Source organism: Mya arenaria, chromosome 8 (assembly GCF_026914265.1).
Source record: "Mya arenaria isolate MELC-2E11 chromosome 8, ASM2691426v1".
NCBI classification, from domain to species: Eukaryota; Metazoa; Mollusca; class Bivalvia; order Myida; family Myidae; genus Mya; species Mya arenaria.
In genome coordinates this window covers 71,627,464-71,647,887 of record NC_069129.1, presented here as the reverse complement: position 1 = coordinate 71,647,887, position 20,424 = coordinate 71,627,464, and positions in this window count along the sequence as shown.

Here is a 20,424-nt window from a genome sequence, read left to right as displayed (position 1 = left end):
ACACGGTACTATTAACATATTCTTTATGTTTGTTAACCTAATATTTTTATCCCCGTTCTATATACTCATATGAGTGAAATGTGTTACAAAAACTTATACAAAATATAAAGCAAGGAATTCACATAACATGCCGGTACAAATAAAAGGTGAATTTCATGCTATTGAAATCTATTTATTAGACCATTGACTCTATTTCATCCGAAGAAACGTATGTATATTTTTGTTATAATTCAGTTTTATCCGGATGATTAGCTTGGGAAAACCCCCCAGAATATCTATAATTAAACTATTGTAACAATAGTATTAACCATAATGTCTTTCGAGCATATGTACACCCAACATAAAACAAAATATTATCATTGAAATAATAACCATTTTTGGTTATCTGCATGCACGTTTTTCTTCTAATTTCATTGCGCCGATTTGATGCTATGCATCAACTTTTTTCTTGTTACCGTGTATAATCTTCCTTTACTATTGACTTGTACTTTTTTAAGTCATTTCCTAACTTAAGTCAATTTCTTAATATTTTCAAAGTCAAATGAAAAGAAATGTATAAGTGTTTTTAAAATTAAAGTATTTTTTTTCAATATATCAATAGAAATATTATGTATGTTGGAAATTCTTTATTTTTTATTTCATATAACAAGCGAGATAATAAATTTAGAAAAGTGGCTAAAGTGTTGTATTTTCCAAATTATGAAATGCATATATATAAGTTCACATTTCAATGTTTTTATGATTTAAGCATTCATAACGGGAAGTCAGTTGTCCCGCTCGGTCGAGTACAAATATAGAATCTCAGTAGGATATTTCGTTGAATACACGATTTCCAATTGCGATGGCTTTATAATCATTGGTTAACCACTACCTGAATAGTTCTACTTCGTTTGAGTTTTAGAAGCTTTATAATGATATTTACTCCAGCACAGTTGAACGAAACGGTCAACATTAATTGCGATTGACCAAACAGAACGTTCTGGTCAGATGTTGAACCCTTCTTTAAAATGGTTCCTTTTTTTAATTAAATATATTTTTTGCTTAAAGGCTACTTTTATTTCTAAATGTCTCATTTCAAGGAAAGAACATAAAAAATGCATGTTTTAAAAAAAAATATGGGCAAATAAAATATTGCTTTGACTATTGGCATGCATGTACAAACTTAAACAATCAAAATATCGTCATCAGTAAATGTGTGGGTCATCGCCTTGAAACGGTCATCAAATCAGAAGTTATATAACAAACCTAGTCTTTTCATCACAAAATATGCTCGTTTTTCACTTATATAATTAACCGAGTCTCACCCGTGTATACCAAATAGGAGTTTTGTTCATTTGATAAAGTATGTGCTCTGAAGTGTTAAACATTTATTTTCGCCTATCCTTAACTTTAAGGAAGCTAATGCACTTTTTATAGTACTCCCATTGCTCTCACGTATAACTGAATTTCAAACGTAAGGCTAGAAAAATTAATAATTCAAAATTCAAATTGCAGCTTTAATAGAAATATGAAGAAGATATGATATATAACTGCTTATTCTGCAACTTACTTTTGAGTAACCAACCAGTCCTCTTGATATTTTCTTGAATACAAATATGGTAGAATCTGATTGAGTCGTTTGTTATCTGCAGGTACTGTCATTGAACATTATACATTTTTATATAGCGACCGCTTCCCCTGTACCCAGTTCCGGTGCCTTTGTAAACAAACGAAAATCGTCTAAACACATGGGATAGACTTATATATGTCAAGTGTTTTTTCATGGTACGTGCAAAAATAAGCATAAACTTTTTATTACATAATCAACGTATGAAGTACAGTTTTGTTGTTTAAGGTATAAATATGTGCATAATGATAGGTAATACCTGCTGAATCTGCTAGTGCTCAACACGTTTTATACAGTCGCAACTCGCTATGTCGAACTCTTGTTATCCCGATGTTCTGGTTGTGTCAAACGTTTTGGGATATGTTGGGTTATATAAGAAATGTTTAGTATCTCGTTTATATCGAATGTGTGTTATCTCGAAGTTTTTCACGAACTCCCAATGACTGCTTCATTGCGAGTTTTGACTGTATTAAATATATTTTTTACAGATACTGAACCAATTCTTGCCAGCTTAGTTTAGATCTTTGTTAAACAAAACAAAACAAGCTCGATTACGCCTCACACTATAAAGGGAATACTTTTAATGCTAACGTAAACGACATCAGACCCGTGCGAGATTTTATTTCGGGCAATGCAATGATTCTAGGATCCCTAAATATACGAATCTTTTCCGGTTACAATATCTCGAAATTTGTCTATAAGTGTAAATCCATTGTAAAAACATGTCCGTTTGTACATTTGAAATGGTCTACAAACAGAACGTTCATGCCCATTGGCATTTATGGACTCCCTTCCGTTTGAGGATACTTGTGAGCCCTACATGTATACGGAACAAACAGCTAGGCTGGTAATACAATATACAAACACATCATAGACACGATATCGTCATTAAAAGGAAAAATAGATACACTATTACCAAATAGTGTGTCCAAAATATAAAAAAAAACAATTTTCTAAAGGGACCCAACCACGTTTGATTGAGTCAGACATCGGACAAGTATCTTATCCGTATCATGTTTCACAGTTGGAAATGCTCGATTTTTCAGAACACCGTTAGATACTTTTGTAACGTGCGACGTCAAAGACCCAACAGATCCCTACAGAGAAAAGCATGCTCGACCCTGAAGGGTAAATTTTCAATCCACAAGGAGCCTTTGCTTATTTGCATATTACCAACAAAGAAAACATTCGTACTATGAACGTACTTCCGTCTTTAACGGAATGTTATACTATGAACGCACATCCGCCGCCTACATCGGACCGTTAAATTACTTTCCCCTTCGACAAGACTCGTCCCGAATCTTGGCTTAAGGAACTCGTGGGTAAGGCATCCCCGACTGGGCAGTTGTCAACATCCCATCGCTGCCACCATTTGTAACGTGCGACTTCAAAGACGCAACAAGGCCAACATATCCCTTCAGAGAAAAACATGCTCGACCCTGAAAGGGGTCCGCTGGTCTTTACATACAGTAAATTCTCCACCCACACGGAGCCAGGGCTTTGCTTATTTGCATATTTCAAACCAAGAAAACATACGATTTATGAACGTACTTCCGTCTATAATGGAATGTTATACTATGAACGCACATCCGCCGCCTTCAGCGGACCGTTACATTATTATGAACGCACATCCACCGCCTACAGCTGACCGTTACCCGTTGTCGAAAATTTAATTATGTTAGCAGTGTGGACATACCACGTGGTTTGGCACGTCACATTTAGTTATAACGTGAAGTAAAATACCGCTCAACTCAAAAAGGATTATCGCTGTAAGTATGTTATTTTTATATCAATTTTTATAAAACCTAGCGGAGGCTAAGTGGAAAAATGTACACTACACTCGGTTACTAAGCGGCATGTTGAGTAATTTATAGTTTTTTCAAAAATCGTGGGCAAATGCTGAAAATGGACAAAATATTGTTTGTTATGACGAGAAGCTAATTACGTTTCTGCTCCAAAAAGTTGTTTATATATATATTCACCATGTTTGCCTTAAAACGGAAGTCTCGGAATGCATATTCTATTCTCAGGATATATACATACCTAAAATAAGGCATACAATATATAGAAATATAAAATGTTTGTATTTTGTTATGACGAAAAGCAAAACCTATTTGGTTATGACGAAAAGCAGTTTTTAGGAACAATTGCCGACCTCGCTACATCTTGCAATGAGCCCACTTTAAACCTGTTTTGCAATGAGCATCGGTTATGTTTTACAGCAATTAAAAGACATATATGCATATGACCACTACGTGTCACTGCTAAGTATGTAGCTCATTGCAAGATGGAGAGAGGTCGGCAATTGTTCCTAAAACTGCTTTTCGTCATAACCAAATAGGTTTTGCTTCTCGTCATAACAAACAATATTTTGTCCATTTTCAGCATTTGCCCACGATTTTTGAAAAAACTATAACTTACTCAACATGTCGCTTAGTAACCGAGTGTAGTGTAACCTTTTTCTGCTTAGCCTCCACTAGGTTTTATAAAAAATGATATAAAAATAACACACTTACAGCGATAATCCTTTTTGAGTCGAGCGGTATTTTACTTCACGTTATAACTAAATGTGACGTGACAAACCACGTGTTATGTCCACACTGGTTAAGCTAGGTTTTACAAAAGTCAGTTTAAATGAGTATCCGGCACTTGTTGTTTGATGCTTGTTCATACATTTTAGTTGAATAACTCGATTTGAAAATAAATGAAATCCTATTCGTGGTGAACAAAGAATAAGTATAAGTCTTTTTATCTATTTTTTATTTGCCATTGAATAATTAAAACTAATTTCCTATTATTTAGTAAATGAATTCTCAGTTCACAATGGTTATTATACATGTATCACTAGTTTTTTCGATATATAAACACGATAATAATGTCCCGAAAGGGTCAAATTTCTTTTCCTATCGATAGTTGGGGAGGGGGCGGTAAGACGATTGATGAATGCTTGAACGCATGGCAACGGACATCCAAGTGCGAGGCCGACTTCGAATTGGATATTACCTCGTCTAAGCATTCCATACTCCGATAAAACACTTGTTTTAACTGGGGTGAAATATACCGCATAGGCATTGGAACCACTTGCCCCGTAAGACGATTTTTGCATGAGCGTGAGACCGTCTTGGGAATGATTTTAAACTTGAATGGTTTCAATAATTACGATTAAAACATTCTTTTTACCTAGGATGAAATATCTCCATTTGCTTTTAGTGACAAAAGGTGCCCACTTTCACGATTGCAACATGGTCACAGTCATAAGTGTTTAGTGTAAGATAGACATGTTTTAATCTTTACAAACTTTTCCTAAAAAATCGGATTGAAATGTTGACGCAACTGAAACAGACACTCGTTTGACCTGAACTAAAATAACCTCATTTACATCTAGCAACCAAATGTGACAGCCATCCGAGTGCAAGACCGACTGAAAATTTACTCTCTTTTTTATCTCGGCTAGGCATCCAATACGTTTGATGAAATATGCATCCTTAAGACGATTGTTGAATGTTCGCACACTTTGAGATAGCCATCTGAATTCGAGACAGACATACGGAACTGGTTTTAATATCGTTTAGGCACCCCGGACTTTTCATAAAAAATCGGATTGAAATGTTGACGCAACTCACGACGGGTGTTTGAACAATTTTTAATAGTTTCCAATTTTATCAATACCATTTGCAATCAAATATGGCCAGATAATGAAAACCTTGTGACACAATTAAATGTTATGTCTTGTAACACAAGTTAATGTAATGTCTTGTAAGTTGTAATACAAGTTGAGTTAATGTAATTTAAAATCTAGAATTGAATAGTGTGGTCTCTACTTGTACATGATTTAAATATCAGAATGATAAAGGACCTACTGTTTATTGTGGTCAATCAAAGCCCTACAGGTGTTTCCGTCTACATATTGAGAAAAGTAACTCCTGTAAAAACATTTAGTGACCAAATGTTCGGACGAGTGTTGCATGTTCGCATCCATGGTAACTGCAGTCCAAATTTGAGCTCATTTTGGGACTGATTTAAGTCTTGTGTATTTAAGTCTCACACATATTCGATAAAATCAATTGTTTGACCCGGTCTTTAATAAACTCATTTGTATTTAACGAACAAAGAATGCCTCTTATGGCGATGGTTGCATGTTCGAACGCATGATACGACCCATCAACGTACGAGAGCTACTTGGGACTGGTTTTAATCACCTGGGATAAAATGACTTCATTTGTAATTAGCTACTAAATGTGCCAGCGTTACACACACTATTGTTGAATGTTTGCAAGTATTGAATCAGCCATCCGAGTGCGAAAAAGGACTGGAACTGCTTTTGATCTCGTTTAGCCATCAACTTCTTTCAATACAAACACTCGTTTGACCTGGTATGAAATAAATGCGTTTGTATTTGACCAGGAATGATATTTCCTCATTTGTATTTAGATACAAAATGTGACCCCGTAAGGTGATTTGCACACGCTTGGTGGTAGTCTTCCGAGTAAACGTCCGACATAAGCCTTGTTTAAATCTCGTCTAGACATTCCATACTTTCGATGAAAACACGCGGTTGACCTACGATGAAATTACCTCATTTGCACTAAGGGACCAGCGATTTCCTCGTAAGATGTTGGTTGCATATTCGCAACATGGTGACAGCCATCCGACTGAGAGATAATCATGGGACCTTGTATGAAATTGCCTTATAAGAATTAAGCGATTTAGAGAATTGTTGTATTCTGGCCCACATAGTAACAATCTTGCGATTGTGACACTGACTTGGAACGTGTTTTAATCTTGTCTAGGCTTTTACTTTTTTTAATACGAACTGTGATAAAAAAAAATGATCTCGTTTGCATTTATTGACCAAATGTGCCCAGATTTCTTTCATGTTCGCAAGCATGGCAAGAGCAATCCAGGTGCGTGATAAACTTTGGACTCGTTTTGATCTCGTCTTGGTATCCTAGAACATTCATTCTTTTTTGATCTCGGATAACTGGACCTCATTTGAATTAGCGATTTGATCTTGTTTAGTCATTCCATGCTTTCGATGAAAATACTTTTGACCTGGATACTATTGCCGCATGTGCATTAAGCGTCCAAACGCATCCAAAGGCAATTATTGCACGTTCGACGCAAGATATCAGCTATCCGAATGCGAGACAGATTAAGGATTGAATTGTATGTCCTCTAGGCATCCCCGACATTCTACCTAAAGCATACGTTGGACCTTTGATGAAATAACTCCATTTGCATCTAGCGACACAAGATGCCCCCCCCCCCGTATACAGACGTTATTGTTGCATGCTTGGTTGCATGGTAAGAGCCATCAGAGTGCGATACAGACTTTGGTGTGGTATATTGGTATTGGTTAAAAGGCATTTTTTTTAAACTCACGCTAAAAACTTATAACACCAATATTTTAGTAAAATAGTTATTTTCTCGGTAAAAAGCGCTTTTCCTTAACTTAGAGTGACCAATGGTCAGTTTTATAAATAAAAAGTTACGTGCGCTTATTGTTCTTGTTACCATTCCGAGAGTTAATGTGTAGACGGAACAAAGAAACAATCAAAGACACAGAAATACTAAGCAGCTTTCAATCTGCTAATAGTGTCTGCAGAATTTTTCTTCGTTACTGACGTCTAAAAATCCAGTGGATTTAAATTTGAACGTTGAATATAATCATAGTGTATTTCAATTGTTGTCTAGTCCCACCAATGAAACAGGATTTCTATTTAAAATACTGGTGTCGGAGTTTTATCTTATAACGAAATCACTCGTCGAGGAGTTCATTGGGCCTTGTCAAATGATTAAATTGCACCTTTTCTGGAATCATCTAGTGTCTAAAGTCCCTACTAGTTCGCCATGCCAGTATGAAATACTTGAATATTTTGATAATGTTTTTCTCAGAATATGTACCATGATTATAATGTTTGCATCAAATTTCATCTGATATACCCGCGGACAATACAAAGTGCTTCATCTAACTCCCCAACATTGGTATTACAATGACCTAGTTTAACAAGGTTACCCAATTTAACTGTTACGGGAAGGTTTTACATTCAATTATTTCATTTAAATTAAAAAAAAAATATTGTAAAAAAACATAACCAAAAGCAATTGTTTAGCAGCCTGTTATGGACCTTTGTTTTTAATAAACTGAATTGCAATTAGACATAATCACTGCAGTGAAATTTAAGTATACAAATGTAGATTATAGTTCATGTGCGTGACACATTCAACAAATGGGAGAGATAGCGATCATGGGAATATAAAGTTATACCTGCGGCGGTATTCAATGTAATTCTTAAGCTTATCCTAAGACATGTCGGAGTGATTCCATTTATTCTTTTTGGCTAATTTATTTTATAATTCAATAAAAACACTAAGATTATATCCTTAAAAATAAGATAAATCTTGAGTGGCTATTGAATATGGTCCCTGAATAAAACTCGACCTATAGTTCGGACGTTGATCATCATAAGTAAACTGTGTTTAACGCGTTTAAACACCAAACTTGACGCGAAGCTTGAAGACAAAAGCGAGTTATCATAATCATACCATAATTTTATTATATGTACATGTAATACTGCTTAATATTACGGATATGCATTTACTTCGTATGAGATTTGTAATACAATTAGATCTATGTGTCTAGACATTAAAGTTGTTATATCAGTGGTAATGTCGCAGATTTTTTCATGAATGCAAAACTTTTTATTTACCATATTTAGTTACTATTTTCGAGTATATCTTTGAAAATGGATTATTTCCAGAAGCCTAGGTTAAAGGTGTTATTGTGCATATCCATAAAAAGGGCGATAAAACCGATCCTCTAATTATCACGTTGATGGATTAATATAATTTATAAGTGGTGTGAAACTAATAATAAATTAAATAATGATCAATTTGGCTTTCGCGACAGCCGCAGTACGGTGGATTGTATATTTATTTTGCACACTGTTATTCAAAAAGTTTTATCCAAGAAACGAAAATTATACTGTGCTTTTATTGACTATAAAAAGGCTTTTGACACTGCTATACATGATGCATTATGGATTCAATTAATCCAATCTGGTATAAGTAGTAAAATCTGTCGAAGATTTGCATAATATATCATATTCAGATATCTTTGATATTTTTCTTGGCTTTAAACAAGGGGAACCCCTTTCCCCTCTTATATATTTTGTTTATAAATGATATTAAAGCCAATGTAGATTTTGAATAATCTGACCAATAGTGATATTCACAACCTGTCGTTGTATATGTTACTATTTGTAGACGACATTGCACTGTTCACTACTGATCCTATTAGTCTTCAAGCTCAGCTTGATGCTGTGCAGTGATATTTATGCAAAAGGGATCCTAAAATTAATTTGGTAAAACCAAAATATGTATCTTCGAAAAACGTAAATCATTTTGTCTGGACAATCGGCACTCAATCTATTGAAAATGTCGATAGCTTTTAGCTTTTGTTAAGAGATCAAGCTTTATTAGCATTCAATCACCTTATATCAACATTCAGTGGAATAAAGCTTGATGTTACGACAAAGATGTCATTGTTTGAATCCATGATTGCACCAATCCTTGTGTATGGATGTGAGGCTTGGGGAATTTATGATATGAAAGAGGTTGACAAACTTTATCTTTAACTTCCAATGCAGCCGTTCTGGGTCAGCTGGGTCGTTTTCCTTTATCTCTACTATGTAAAATCAGAGCACTTAATTTTCTATACAAGGTAAAAATTCCAAAACCTCGCGTATACATGACATGTTAAATGAACAAGTGAATGATGCTGCCTGTCCATAGAGCAATGCCAATGATAACTGGTCTAAATGTGTTAATACTTTATTACACTCCTTAAGGTACGTATTTTTGATAGTAGTGGTATGGATCCTTACAAGCAAATAATATAAATTTTGATACGCATTTACATTCATAAACAGAGAACAAATTTAACATATTGATATCATGCCTAGTATCTTTAAGGCAACGTCTATATGATTAGTTTATACAACATTGGTCTGATACTGTTAATTCACAAAGTTTATTAGAAATTAGTATGAGTTATAAATTTAGAATTGCATTATCCAGACTACGACTGTATTCACAATCTCTGGAAATCGAGGTTGGGAGATATAATGATAGAACACGTATAAATCGTATATGTAAACTTTGTAATATTAATATGGTTGAATCTGAATACCACTTAATACTATGCTGTCCTTTTTACTCCGACATATGTTTAAAATGTAATAATTCAACATCATGGAATGCACTGAATAAATATACATAGAAAATGTCATCAAATAGTAATATCCCTTTAAGATGTTTGGCTAAAACATATATACACTGCTATGTTAAGGCGTTCTCTCTCCATTGATGCAGTTGCTTCTTAGTTTAATACCTTCAAGTATTTATAATTGTTGTATGAGGACATATCGAATTAATGTATATACTATGTACTATATGTTAATACCTTTGTATTTTGTGTAAATCTGATTTAATATGTTTTATATCATTCTTCATGGCCAAAGGCTTTTGTATTGCCAATATTGCCAATTAAACTTGTAAACCTGTAAACTTGCTGAAAATTTATGCTAAAAAAGCTGAGATTTGTGTCTTGCATAGCTAATTTGTGAAAACATTTCGGGAATAAATATCTTACTCGGTCCCGATCCATCCTCGGTCCCTTTGCTTAATACCATCTGCGCCTTCTGTTACATAAATAATCTTAAGTTGATTGTTTTGTACAAAAATATCTACAGCAAAAATGCTGAGTGCAAATCGGATTAGCGTTTAATGTAAAGAATGGTTTAATGCATTTCACGAATGTTATTGACTTTTTCAGTGCAAAAAGTTTCTAATAATTATATCTTGTTGTATCTAAGACTCATTTACGCTGTGGACAGTGTCGTATTTCTGTTGTGTTTAATAATCGTATACGCTGTGGAAAGAGTCATATTCTTTGTTGTGAGTATTTTCGCAGTTAAGTCACATGAATTAAACTGTAAATGAACAAAATGTTGATGTTTTACTTATTGCTTACGATTTCAAATAAAGGAAAAACCAAATCTACACATTTATGCGGGTGAAGCAGGGAGCTTTTGTCTGTTTTTTTTTAAGACATTACATAAAAATATATGTCACTACACTAGTCTTTTTGTAAAATTGTATGTGTGAATGTTCTTATTATTCCAACGTACTTATATAATAAAACTATTGTGCGCGCTAGCGTGTGTGTGTTTCCTGGGCCGCTTTGTAATGTTACAAGTTACAAGAGCTAGATCAACGAAATTAATCTATGTGTATTAATCATGTATATACTTAGTAAAACGGATGCGGAAAATTAAGGTCTGATATCATTTCTGGATCGTTCTTGTCGAACGAACGGTCAAGCCAGCCTAGATATAAAAACGCACTTAAGAAAAAAATAATAATATAAAAAAGTATGGGAAAAGTCCTAAGTAAAACAACTCATGTACAAAAACTGTTTAAAGGCACATGGCAAGGCTCCGAATGAGACTGGAATAGAGTCGCACTCGTACAAACACCACGTATAATATGACAATCAGGCCACATACTCATCAAAATAACTTAACCGATACATGATAGGATAACCGCTTTGGGTCGGTCAATGAAGCTGGAGTTCACAGAAAAACCAGCCTACTGATAGATTGTTAACATTTGATTAAATTGACCTATCTTATTTAGTGAGTTCCAAAGTATTTCAAAAAAGTATTATATAGGAGGAGGTTTGAAAATGACCAGAGAAAATAAAGCTTAAGTTCAACTGAATATCCCCTAAGTTTTTTTCTATCCTTGCCGATGCGTTTACACCAGCATTTGTAATGTTGTCCGAAGAAAACTGGGGCAAGCAAGCGAATTCATTGTTTATAAATGAAAACCAGCGAAGCGGAAACCAGTTTAAGTCGGTGTATATATACAGTCAAAACTCTCTATGTCCAAGTCGTTCGGACCACGGGAAATACATCGAGATAACGAAAGGTAATTTCTAGCTATTGAAATGTTCAATGGAAATGATTCAAAACGCAACGCCTTATATATGAAGGATACTGATTGAAGGACTTATAAAGATTTGCATGCGCATTTCGGAAACTAACGCTAGCCTAAGTCGAAAACATACAGAAGGCCAGAGTTAGTTCCTTTAACCTTTACTTAGAAGGCAGCGTTAAAATAATTGTTCAGGGTAATCATAGTAAATGTTATTTAACAGGCTATAATTGTCTCGCCCTGGTTCGATGTTTTTTAAACAAAAGTACAGATAATGTCTGATTTTTTTCGCTTTTATATAGTTTCACTTCAACCGACCAATTCAATCCTAGCATTAAACTGCCCTCGGTAGAACGTCTCTGTGACAAACCAGACTCTTTAAATGCAGATTTTCAAATTATTCGTTATGCAAGTTAAACGTAAATGTATGTTATGTGTTTCACTATGTTTCTAAGACAATGAATAACAATAGTTTACACACACCAGTTTCAAAAACTAAAGAAGTGTTATTTACAGACAATGGTCGGAATATACGCATGGCTGGTTCTTGTTGTCACTGCCTCTCTTATACAGCCGACAGTTCGTAAGTACTCACATAGAGACATTTGCTTATGGTCACCATTATGTCAGTTATATTGTTTTTATCAATTCTTTAAACTATAGCATTGTATAGGTATACGATTCTTGTGTTTGATTGCTTTTTAAAGTCGCAATTTTGCCTTTGATCAATATGTCTGTGTATATTCACAAATAAAGAATCAAATTTCCTATTTTTCTCTTTTCCTTTTGAGAACCTTTTTATTTCTAACTTTCAAGCCTGTAAATGGATTTGAAAATTATTGAAATGTTTTGTTTTTTATTTCTTCAAAAGAACAGATTATGTGCTTTCAACATAAATTGTTACAATGATGTAAATTATGCCCTGCCTAGAAAATAAGTAGACTCTTTAAACATACACTTAATTTGTAAGCTTGTAAAAGGTAAGCTTGAAGTACGGTAGCTCACAAGGGCTGTTTGACCTAGAACTATAGGTGTACACAATCAAAACTAAGTGCTTACATTTTAGTACTAAACACTTAGATCTAAGCTCTAAGAAGTAAATACCAGCAGGCGCGCCATTTTAAGAAGAATGGGAAGATGACAGAGAATAGATCGCATATTTGAATATAAAACAGAGTTTCCTGCTTAAGTGATTCCTTTTGCGATTTTGTTGAGGCTTTCACCCCCGTGGGCCATGAACATTAAACCATATTTTAGTGATGTACCAATTATTATGGTACTTGAGGATCAGCCATACCCTCCATTGTGGCGATCGACAACATCGTGACCATGTAGTGGTGTTGTTATTGGTTTTGTTTATGAATGTTATGGCCCTACAAATGGGAGGGCAAATAAATTTGCATTTTTGCGTGCGTACGTCCGTGCGTGATTTCGTCTGTAACCATGTACTATGCAAATTTGTGTCCCTCAAAACTCTAAATTTTTACGACCTGGAGTCATAATACTTTATGGGAATACTGTAACGTGATAAACTGTGCACTGGGATTTACCAGGTAAACAGTTTGGGACTTGAATCAGGAAAAATAGGTTTTTTAACTTGCGTCGCTCAAAACTGCAAAAATATTTAACATTATGTCATTACATCTTCGATGGAAGTTGTTCAGATTATGAAGTTGTGCACTGGAATGCGTTTTACTGGAGTTGAGATATAACGTTTGAATATGCAAGAATTGCTACTCTGAACTTGTGTCGCTAAAAAACTATATAATCTAGAGTTAAGCTAGGAAACCTTATGGGAATGCTATTAAGGTAATGCAGTTGTGCATCTCGGGTTTTGTTTTGCAACGGCACACACCAGAAGGAGAGTTATGGTCGTTCAAAGAGCAAAGCATGCCTTCAGAACGATTTAAACTGTCATGACACCTTAGCAGAATGTTGGATAGGTAACCAAGTTGTGCACTAGGAATTTTGTTCCAATATATATATGTAGCCATGTACGTTTAAACGGAGTGACTTTACGCTTGGTATGAAACAATAATTATAATTGGTTTGAAATTTTCGAAGGTCCGGTTGGGAATGTGAGGTCCTCAGTGATCTATGGACACAATTGTAGATTCTCATGTATAGTAATTCTTACGCAACGTTTAAGCGTTTTCTAATCACGATTTTGCCTCGAGGAGATTAAGATCAACGCTTAACATTTGTTGCTTGATCGTTTGCTAAGTGGATTGTGTTTTTACCGTTAATGGAAAACATGATAATAAATTATGCTAGTGTTGCCACAGCTGTCATTTTCATGATGAATTTAACTTAATGTTCTCTTTATATATATATATATATCCTACAACGATTGTGAAACATATTATAAAAACATTATTTTTATCACTCTCGCTGGCACGATTTTGCGCTAGGGTGTGGTCTTGTATGGTGGGGGAAACCGGAGTACCCGTAGTACCCGTAGGAAACCCACTTGTCCGGCTTGGTGACCATAAATAAAACGCACATGCGCCCAGATCGGGAACCAATCCCGGGTCGTCTTGGTAGAATAAGTAAGCTAACCTGTACTGCGCTAACCACAGCTTACCGGAAACCAAATTGTACGGTTGTTGTTTGCTATTACGGCAGTAAAATGTGGGATTACGTATGTTTTTAGCTGACGCGTTAAATGGGCTGTACTCCGTATGATAAAATAGCGAATAAAAGAACATAAACTGACATAAACTTGGTATCGATGTGTACAATGCATTGAAACTTACTAACTGAAGTACCATATAGTTTACCATTTAATTTATTTTTAGCAATTATTTCGTATTTTTCCATTAAAAAGATTACCTAGTAGAATTCATTTCTTATGCGTGATTGGCTTGTCGATGTTAAGTTAGGTATATAGTTTAAATATTCCACTCGTTTAGGGTAAGCCTTTGTAGCACAGTGGATACAACTCTGGGTGCGATTTTGGCGACACCGGTTCGAACTCGGTCTCCGACTCAATTTTTTTTGACATTTTCGTATTTTTTTTACAATTATGACATCAAAGTGTAAAACATCTTATTAAATAATTGTCCTGAGATTCGTTACAGAAAAACAACAACTTTTTTTGGTGCCAATCTGGTGTACAGTCCCTTTAATTTTGGAGACTCGAATTTTTCAAGTTCTTCTTTTCTTGAAGTCTTCCATATAAGGACACTTCCAAAAGCACTATCTCTAACGCCATAAACAATGAATATATGTTACATTGTGTTTATGTTTACACATTCTTCGGTCACGTTGGCAATGATCGTTTCATTCTGTAAAGTCTAAGCAGCACGATCAACAAGTACGGTTTTTACAAGGCAGTTAACCTTCTTAATGCAACAAACATTGAACAAGGCGCTATATTTTATTATCGTATATGCGATCTCTTCTTACAGTGTTTTTCTTTTTTCGAAGAATGACCCGTCTCCTGGTATTTACATCTAGAACCTACGTTCTAAGTTCTTAATTCTTAAATGTAAGCAATATGTTCTTATTTTGTAGATCGAAATTCAAATTCTAAACGGCTTATTGGCTTCCGTATCTAAGACTCCCCTTTATTCAAAATGCCAAATTAAATAACCTCGTGTCTGAACTTCACATTGATATTAGAACATGTTGGAATGTATCACACTTTCAAACATGTTTTATGTAAGACCAATCCCGTTTCCTTTATATATAAGCCTACAACTGGATACAAGAAAGACCATTGATGCAAAGCATCAAAGGGCGCCGTTTAATAGTTTATGCATTTGTTATATGTTGAAAAACAAGGAATGTCAAGGTCAACAAGCATATTATGGTGCATTGAACCGCATCTATGAAATCCTCAAAATATTTGGACAGGAAAAGATACAAAGGGAATAACTCTTGCAATACGCTGAAATAGAGTTATTGTTCATGTACACTGTAGTTCTAATCATATAGGAAAGGAGGCAACGTCACCATGCTGGAATGATGACTTGTAGGGAAGAATAAGTTACCTAATTCATCATGAAGAAGTGATATGAAATAACAATTTAACAATTTTTGTAGTACTTTAATAAACATTATCATTTCGTCTGAAAGTTGCAAACATAAATAGAACATAATTATTGAACTGTTTATTGAACTATAAAAAGTGAACATTGTTTACTAGATGAATTGCATTCATAACATAACATGCCTTGTTTTTAGCTGTTTAATAATACTAAAATGTAATGTAAAATTGCATAAAAATCTGGTTTATGGAGTAATAATGTTAATTTTTTCTTTTACATAGTAAAGAAGAGTTGAAAATGGATGTTTTTAGTTGATATTAACATAAAAACAGCATGTGTCTTGTTGGACAATGGCAAAATTTTCAAATATGATAAAAATAACGCATTCAAACTGAATATGTATCAGACTATGTATGAAAGAAATAATACTGTTTCATTTTTAAGGTTTTGAAATACAACAATGCACATATAACCATAAATAGGCCAAATATGCAAAAAAAAAATAGTAATCAATGTGTGAAAGTGATACTGAACACTTAAAATAGGTTTTTGTGCATTGAATGAATATATACCAGAAAAGCAATACTAAATCAAGTCCAAAATGTATAATAACATGAAGAACACCCCTTTATGAATATCTTCATAACAAATCAGAGTACATGTAAACAATAATCATTTATATCATTAGTATCAAATGTGTCTAGTTTAAAGTGTGTTTTCATTTGCATTAAATTACATTGTATACCAGAAAAGCAATTATAAAAATCCTAAAATGTATAAGAAACTGAAGACAATAAAGAATAACAACCATTAATGAATATCTCCAAAACAAATCAGAGGTCACCTAAACAATAATCATTCATATAATTAGTATCAAATGTGTCTAGTTTTTGTGTGTCTATACATTATCTTTAAATGAGCATCTTTAAAGTGAAACTCTTATTTGAAATCAATACATATAATTGTATTTATAACACACATCAAATTGAATGATATTACTGAAATATTGTTTACTGATAACAAGCTTGTGACCCTGTTTATAATAGCAGAAAGCATGACAAATATTAAATGATTGGTGATTGCTAAAATATTTACTGTGGTCTACTATAGTATCACAAGGCAGAAATACCATGTTTTATGTTCATTCTTATTTGCAAATTGAATTTAAGATCCTTCATTAGAAACATTGTTGTTGACATCTATCAACCCATTTAAAAAAATCAAAACAATAATACAATAATAGTAATTGTGATAAGTCTTATTTGGGAGTAAGAGCATCTTTAAAAATAGTGTGTGGTTTTTTTTTTTCACTTAAATATGTAACAAGAAGAAAATATACATAATGTCATGTAACTATACATTTTTATAACTAATAAAATGATTTAAAATCAACCTTTTTCTTGTAAAAATTCATCCCGGGTAATCATTGGAGCCATAACATTTTGTTATGTGTTGAAAATGCTCCAACGCGTCTTCCGTTTTAGTGCCAATGAGTGGAATATGGATGTAAACAGTGAGTATGGTTTCTTATTTTTCATTTTTAGAGGTTTATACGAGTAAATTTAAAAAATTGGAGAATGTAGTTCCACATAGGAATGGCCATGAGTTGTTCTAAATGTAAAAGTTCTCAATAAAATTTAATATCTGATTGTCTAGAACTTGCATATCTTGCTAGACGTTAGTGTTGACAACGTAAAAATCTGGACTTTCGTGAGAATTGTTCTCGTACCTTAGGTTTAAGCATTTTCTTTACATGTGTGTGGCTTTTTTATTGACAAAAGGTTGCCGCGTTACAAATTTTAGAACTTTATTTGTTATAATTGCTGCACTATGCTCGATTTTTTTAACGTTATGGTGCCAATGAATAGGTTGTGGTGCTCATGAATAGTAATTTAGTAGGAAACGAATGGTGAAAAAACTGTAGCAACTTCATAACATGAAAATTAACAATTAACTGAATTAATATCATTTTCGATCTTTTTAAAGTATGACCAACTACCACACTTCTTCGCAAACTTTAAGGTTCATTATGTGTCTAATAAATTAATACTTAAAAACAAATGATCGTCGTAATTCCAATTCTGTATTTCCAGGTATTTTAACGCAAAATCTAACAATTATGTTTATATATTTTCAGATGGGTGTCTTTTAAGGGATAAAGAGGCGTGTATACTCTGTCGAGAAAAAATCACTCCGTAGCTCAACACATAACAAAATGTTATGGCTCCAATGATTACCCGGCGTGAAATTGAAAAAGCTTAATTGGACTTATTCATAAAATGTAATCATTTAAATAAATGAATTTTACTTATGATACTAACTCAGAATTCAGATTTAAAAACAATGAATGCACTTTTAAATTAAAATATGTAAAGAAACAAGTACACTAAGTAGCCCCCCCCCAAAAAAAAAAAAAAAAAAAAAATAATAAAAAATGTCAGAGTGAAAGTTCTCAACTAATGTCTTTTTAATATTATAACATGTAAACAGTCTCTGTTGGTAATCGATGTCTATTTGTTATATTTAGTCAATGGTATTCTAACATTTAGAATTTTTCACAATAATTGTTCACTCTTCAACATTTGAAGTTTGGTTTGTTCCCATGCTTTTGTAATTGTAGTGTGTGCACAGATGATAATTACTCAATGCTGAGTCATTGCTGATTTGGTTTCCATGCCCCTTCAGGTTCTTTACCTATCTAGAATGTTTAGTGCTGTAAAAGAAAAAAAAGTACTTTCTAACTAATTTGTATAGATAATAATACTGCCATACATATACAAAATAAAATATAAACAGTTTATTATTTCTCAACATTATTTAAAAACAACAACAATAAGCTGATACATACATGTATATAATATAAAGAAAATTACTAAATTTATCAATAAAATTCATCATCACCACCACCATCACCACCACCACCACCACCACCACCACTGGATTATTGAATACAGTGAGTTTATAAAACAACAAACACCAACTCAAATATGTTTTATATGAAATACTCACATCACCTCTATCAGATGTGACTGCCTTGTGGATAGACATGGATGTCAAATCTGTCTCAAAGATCCAACAAAGTATTTAATGCAGGCTGGAATTCTTCATATAATAGTAATATTCAGCCATTTTCCTGCCTGAAAGAAATTATACTTCTGATTATCAACCAACAGAAACTATAACCGTAAATTACAAATGCACATGTATTAATTATACATTCTGCACTTATATTCGTTTTAGCCAAGAGAAGGGGTTGGTAGGCACAAATGTGTAGTTGTTGTGCATATGGTTGATAATGATTCACAACACTCAGTATGACGTTCAACGAGACCTACACCAAGCAAATGAATGTCGCTTGTGTCCAAGCTGTCGTGGCTTCCAGCCCGAAACCATGTACATCTTTTAATACAGGTTTATTTTGAAAATATGCAGTTTGTAAACATATAGTGGGTATTTTTAAGTCTAATATTTTTCTAAGATAAAACAATCAAATAAAAGATTACATACTCATATCATATACATAAATGATGTACATAAGTACATTTAAAAATATGTAACATGTACATAATGCACCAGCCAATTGTAACCACAGCCCCCAGGTCTGGGGATATGCCGGGGATAGCCGGGGAAATGGGCTGTGTTTTTACCTTTCAGGTGGCCTCGCAGTGCTGGGTGAATACGGTGGTTTTGTCTTTGAGCAAAATATAGCCGTACCTAGGCTCCCTGGGGTATGGGGCATATGGCGAGGATTTGACCATCAGTTCGTCCCCGCAGGACGAGGATTTTACCCAGGGTTGGCTAGACCGAAAGTCAAAGTCCCAGCTATTCCTCGGACCTGTGGGGGGGCATGGTTACAATTGACTGGTGCATTATAAGTAGATGTAAAGACTAAAGTATGTAACATGCATATTTATAGTACATGTAGAAATATTAAAACGCTGTCTTAACATTTAGCAAATTTTTTTTTTTAAGAATTCCAAAGATAAATGAAAAAATAAACATTTTTGAACACATAAACGTACACAACTACTCAAGGATACTTACATGAATAACCCTTTGATACGAATATCCCAGTTCCATGCTGATTGTTGGCATTAGTATTTTCGACAGAAAATCTTCCCTTACGCGTATAATTCACTTATAATCCATGTTTTACAGTAATGACTCAAATTGTTAGATGTATCGTAATCAACTGTCAGTGTGCACTTTTATTGTTTACTTATTTTAAACGTATATTCATGAGAAAACTTCACCGAGTTTCCAACTATTAATCGACGATGTAGAAATTCCATTATTGACCTATGAATAGCGGGGAAATACCTTCTGGTTCTAAAAAATAGCAACATCCGGATATGTGTACAGTGTTCTAAAAATAAAACAACCCGGGGCAATCGTAATAAAATTTTACTAATGTCACCTTCAACACATTAACAAATAAAGTTAGGTGAACATATAATTCCAATATCGATTAAATTAAAGAAAACAGCTTACCTCATGGTTTAACAATGCAGTAAACATAAGAAAACAACATAACACATAATTATTCCCATTCACATAATTACCGGTCCACACATTTTACATTTCATTCAGAACTCCTCCGAATGTTTGCATTTCCGGCACATGATATTACAGGTAACCAATGGGAAAACGTAAACGAATCGGGAACAGTTATTAAACTTATTTGTCGTTCTTCCGATATAATGTTTTGAAGATAAATTGAAGATAATCTATTCAACCATAAATAGCATTTTAACACCCATGCAATCGCGATCCATTTGCATTTTTAATCATCATAAAATAACAGTAAAACCCAACTGTCAATCAACT